We start from the raw sequence: 6,000 nt of genomic DNA on the forward strand, positions 1-6,000 counted from the left end.
TGATTTTTTTTTTTCCACACGTCTTTACATGTGGCTATATTTTCATTGATACAGAATAAAAAGTGCATTTTATTGACCTTGAGTGTTTGTGTCCTTACTTTTCTTGAGTACCATAAAAGCCACAGCTCTTGTTTTCCTGACCAAAGCAGAATACAATTTGTTGAGATTAATGAGCAAAACATAATCTTATTTTTAGATGGTTTGGGGATGAGGGAGATACATAAATCTATTGTTACAATGGAGCTTCTCTACAGGACAATAGGAACAGTTCTTGACCCTCCTCCTCATTAGCCTGAAGACAATAGGAAATAAATCAAGCTGAGCTGGTCACAGATACCTCATCCATAAAACTTCTGTAGCATCTAATTCCCTCTCCCAAGCAAATCAGGCTGGAGAGGGAATACTTTATCCATGTAGATAATAAGTGTTTTCTTATAACCTTTTGTTCATAAAATGTCCCACTTTATTTGCTGCAAATGGGTAATCTTGCTTCAAAAAAAATACACTTCAGATACAAAATGAAGATTTTGAAGGACAGTGGGATAGAGGCAGAAGTGTTTCACTTGGAAATTTAAATAATTTCTAAGACATGGCTCCCTTTGCTGCTTGCATCATTAGCTTGGTTACAAGTGCATTCCCAAAAGAACTGACTGTGCTAAGGCACAAGAGATTTTTTGACATAAACATACACAACATTGCTGACCTGTTCTTGAAACCACCATTGCTTTGGGACTCCTTCAGTGCAGAAACCAACACATGTGGAAATTGGTGGAGCTTTTTCTATTCTCTTGCAAGTGGCTTTGACCAGACCCTGAAGGTTTTGTCCCAGCCAGGAATGGTGTCTGGGTGTGGAGTCATCACAGCTGTGAGGGACAGAGAGGCATTAATTCAGTTTGAGGATAAAGCATCCAAATCTAGTTGTCCACAGATAGGTTTTGCCATCTGTAGGGACAGGTGCAGAAAACTTCTTCTTCAATTTATGGTGTAAAATATTCATTGGGGAGCTTTTTTTTGTTTTTGTTTTTGACTCTCTGAGCCTACTCTCAGCATCCTCAGCTGGGGTGAAGATTCCCGGGGCTCAGCACAGGAAGGAGAACAGGCTAAAGCCTTCAAACCCTGGTAGAACAAGCCATAATTTCCACTGCTGAAGAAAACAGTGTCAAGGACTGCTCCTGCTGCTTGTCTTTTGTAATTGGGGTTGGCTTTTGCCAGACTGGGAGTCGGCAGCATCAGCACAGCAGCTTCTTCCAAGTGGGCATTTGGGAGAGTGTCAAGGCTGTACATCCCAGCCCTGGGAGCCTTGCTGGAAAGGGAACTGTCAGGATGGGGTATGAAGCAAGAATGGATTTATTTGCAGGAGCTGATTTGGCTGACAGCACTGGTTTGTGTGGTCTTGCAGCTGTGCCTGAGCAAGCTGGCAACTCCTGTCATTATCCATGGGATGAGCCCTCACCAGATCCCAGGCTCCTTTCACAACCCCAGACAGGGTTTGCATTGTAACCTGTAGTGGTAAGGATGCTCTCCAAAATGCAGGATCAGCCACCAAAATTTCTGAGGCCCTGGGGCACCCATTTTGCATTGCAGACTGCTTTGCCTGTGCTCATAACCTCTGCCTAAACAAGCCCTGTGGAAGCCAGGGAAACAAGTTAATATATGCACATCTCAATCCCTTTAGGAGAGCATCATCCAACACGGCAGGATGAAGATTTATTCTCCATGGCTGATGCTAGTCCTGATTTAGGGTCCAGATATAAACAACATGTACAAGCCAACACAGGGCAGGAGCACAGGGCAGAGGCAGATAGAACTGAATGAGCTTTAAGGTCCCTTCCAGCCCAAACCATTCTGTGATTCTGTTATTTGGCAGAGAATGAGGCTAAAATGATCACCTTACACATCTGATTAAGTGAAGTAATGAAGATGGACCAAGGAAGTTCTTCAGCACTGAAAATTTTCTGTCTGCATAGAAATAAAACAGCTGATTCGTTCAGGGCACAAATTGAGTCAGGCATCGAAAGCCACCTGAACTTTTGTAAAGCACACCTCAGAAATGGATAAAGAGAGGTATGCCACTGGTGTCAGCTATTTTTCTAGACACTTTCAGACCCTCTCCTGGTCAATAATTTCTATCTTCCATCTGTCTGAGTAAAGCCTCTTGCTCACTGGGTTGCACAAAGGAAAGTTTATAAATCATTACTTTCAAGCATGAGCAGGCTGCTCCTGCAAGCCTGAGAGGGATGTTTGTGTGTGGGCAGCACGGGACAGAGGCACTGAGGTGACATTCCCAAAGAGCAGCAAAGCTGTCCCAGGGAGGATTCCTTCACAAGTGCTGCTGCAGGGATTACTTCTTCTCAACACTTTCCTTAGCAAGAGCTGTCTGTGGTGCTCACAGGGGAACATGAGGAGGAAGGGATCAGGCAGCAGGGCAGAGCACAGGAGGGGCGGCTCTGAGTGCTCCTGACCTGGGAAGCTGCTGGCTGTGAACATCATCAAGGCTGGCAGCACATCACCAGGCACTTAGGAAACATTGCTGGAGCAGAGCTGGAGTGTGCCCTGCCAGGAACTGCCGCTGATTGGCAGGAAGATGGACTGACCAATTTAATGAACCTCTGCATCCCTCCCCTAGGTAATCCTGTGGCATTTTCTCCAGGAAAGTAACACAGTTCCAAATTAATCAGATTGCAGTGAAGCAGGCTGTCATTAGCCCCTGGAGAGAGCAGAAGGGTGGGATCCATCCCAGCTGAGAGCAGTTGGGGCTGCTCCAAAGGTACCCAAAAGGCAGAGGGGGACCCTCCCACAGGATCTGTCTACTAATAATTAGCAGAGAAATAAGAAAGACAGGATAAGGAAATAGATTGAATCAATTTATTTCCTGCTAGGTAAATAAATGCCGTGAGAGAAAATAACTAAGATGAGAAATAGATGGACAGAGAGAAATGAGGGATTAATCAGTCTACTTATAGGATTATAAATCAATGATATAGACACTACTCAAAGAAAAGCACATCTCTGTGTGAGATCTAGGACTGCAGAGCAGACATTATTCAACATGGGAGGAGAATTTTGGCATATTTATCTGTTTTTCATATATATGTGTGTGTGTGGTAACAGTCAAAGCCCTCAGCTCCACTACTCCACAGCTTGGCAGTAGCCTGCAGGAAGAGCTACAGGGAGCTGCCTGCCTGTTCTCAGGTTTATTCCAGCCATTAGGAAGCATCAGAGTGAGGAGCTAGGTAGTGCAGACATAGGAAAGCACATCTTTCACTTAACAGGCAACAAGAGAAAAGCCAAATCTGTGGTCATGCAGCACATGAACATTCAGAAGCCACATAAAGGATTCAAAACCAATGGCAAGGTTTTGTTTGTTGAGATGTAAAGGAAGGAAGCAAGAGGACTAAGAAGCATAATTCTGTCCCTGATGATTTCCTTTTTCTCCAGTTTCTTATATTCTTCCATTCAGGTGCCATAAATTAAGGGCTTCCATCAGGAGTGTAGAAAATATTCACTTGAAATAATTTTCCACAGAAACAGAAGAGTGAAGAACGGGTGGCAGAAAGTCAAGGAGTCTGAGATTATCCACAGCCTTTCAGAAGCTCATCCTATTGTTACTCTTCAAACTTTCTCACAAGGGTTCGGCTTCACACTTGGGACTTCCTTCTCCAGCAGAAGTTTTCAAATGGGAAAAACCCTGGATCAATGGGTATTAGGAGACTCTGAATCCCATTTGTGGCTCACAATCAGATAACACAAAATGTATTGTTTATCTAAACTGCCCTCCTCATCCTTATCTGCAATTTGCATTAACAGGGTCAGGAACAGCACAGATTTCCTGCAGCCACCAGATCGCTCACCCTAAAGATCAAAAAATGCTACCTCAGCCTGTCAGGATGTAATTTTTAAATTGTCTATGCAGTCATTTTTTCTTAATGAAAAACAAAATGTGCCAGACCATGGTTTCTAAGCCATGAGCAGACTTGTGCATCCCTGTGGGAGAGGAGGCCTGACTCAACATAGACTCATTTCTAATAAACCTATTTCAACAGGTTGGTCACCTTTGTCCTGGGAGCATATGAAAGTGCAGTGGCTTCACAGAAGATTTAGTTTTCCATCAGTAAGGTGATGACTCTTTCCATTTCCATTTCCCTTTCCCTTTTCTCCCTTTTCTCTTCTCTTTCCTTTTATTCTTTCCTTTTCTCCTTTTTTTTTTTTTTCTTCTTCTTTAGCTTTCTTTTCCTCTTGTCCTTTGCTTAATCCTTTTGAGCTCCATGCAGAAATGCAGACATTTGTTCAGGCCAGTCTGACCTGCAGCATTCAGCATGGCTTTGTATTCTGGCCAGATGACTTTCTAGCTGTATCAGGGAAAGGAAAAAGAATGGAAGAAATCCAAGACATCAATTGTGACAGCAACTGTATGCTGGCAGTCTAGCACACTCTATATTTCTAGATAAGCTTGCTTGAAACAAAGACAACTAAAGAAAACAAACAAACAAAAACCCCCCCAAGCTCTTAAAACTTGACAGAACTAACCCCTCACCATATGATATTTGCTAATGAACTGCATGCAGTGGAAAATGTGTGAGAATCCTTTCCGTGCCTTTTTGGGGAGGGTGATAAATTAATTTGAGTAATGTAATAAGCGAGTCTGAAAATGGGTTGTGGTGGGTGGTTGCTTGCCCCCCCCTCTGCTAAATCATGCCATAAATGTTTCCCTCAGCAGATGCAGACGCACATAATTTCTTTCGGGATTTTATAACCATGACAACCAGTTTTAAAGGAACGTTTTCGGTTTCCACAGTTTAAATTGGAAGTGTATCCAAAAAGAGGGTTGTAAAATGAGCAGAAGTCAGCTACTATTGCCACATCTTCCTCAGAACAACGGGGTGTTGCATTTTTGCTTTTGTTTTTACATACAAATATAATAACACGTAAAATAAACCTTCTGTGCCCCTTTTTACTTTAAAAACATTTTTAAAAGAAAATTTTATTCCCAAGCTAAAATGCCTTCATTTTAAAGATAGTGAAATTAAACCTTTGCCATTTAACTCATGTTAGATTTAATGATACTGTAATTTATAATGAGTAAAGCATATTGACATTTAATGCATATGCCTTCTTTGAAGTTACATCCTTTTAGTAGAGATGAATTTTGATGAGTTTTACCAAAGGGGTTGAAAGAGTTTAGGCAAGCTAAAAATAACTCGTGAGCAAGTTTAATCTAGGTTAGACAATGTTCCTTTTATTTTACATTGAAATCTCATTAGCAGCAAGGTGCAGAGAACCTTACAGGGCTTTCAAATACTTTACAAATCAATGCCAAGCCTTTGGGCTGGAGTCACAGAGAGGACAGTACCCAAACCCAAGATGCTGCCAGTGCTGCTGTGCTGGTGACCTGCTGACCTGGGGTTTCACCCCAAAAGGCTCTTCTGTGCTCCCATTTCTGTTTAAGGCCATGTCCAGCTCCACCCAGGGCTCTTCAGCCCTGACCTGCTCACCTGGAGCCCAGCAGTGCTCATTAATACAGGTACTACCCATTTGAGCACCTGAAGGCCCAGGGTAACAGACAAAATATGTGTGCAACACCCATAGAAAGAGAGAAGAAGAGAGAAGAAGATGATCCCGTCCCAGAATTTCCCTAAGCAAAACTTCTTCTCAAAATAAAATATTTAGATAGGTCAGATGAGCCATGCTGCACTGAGCACCTCTTCCTCTCTTGTTTTAAATTAGGCCTCACAGAGAGGCAGGTGCGTGCTTTTGCATGGATAAATCCCATCTGTTCTTGGAGGCTCTGATCTGGCAAAGCATCCCACTGTGACCAGCAGATAACCACAAACTTTTGGTCCCAGAGCCCCCAGAGTGCAGCAGTGCTCCCAGCCTCTGGTTACAGCAGCCTGGCTACTGCCCTTGTGCTTTTGCTCCATATTTTGGCTACAAGAACTTTTATTACTCAGATTATCACTTTGAAACTCTGCTGGGCTCATTGGTGTTTAAACTGGGCGCTCA

Source organism: Passer montanus, unplaced genomic scaffold (assembly GCF_014805655.1).
Source record: "Passer montanus isolate IOZ18808 unplaced genomic scaffold, ASM1480565v1 scaffold82, whole genome shotgun sequence".
NCBI lineage: Eukaryota > Metazoa > Chordata > Aves > Passeriformes > Passeridae > Passer > Passer montanus.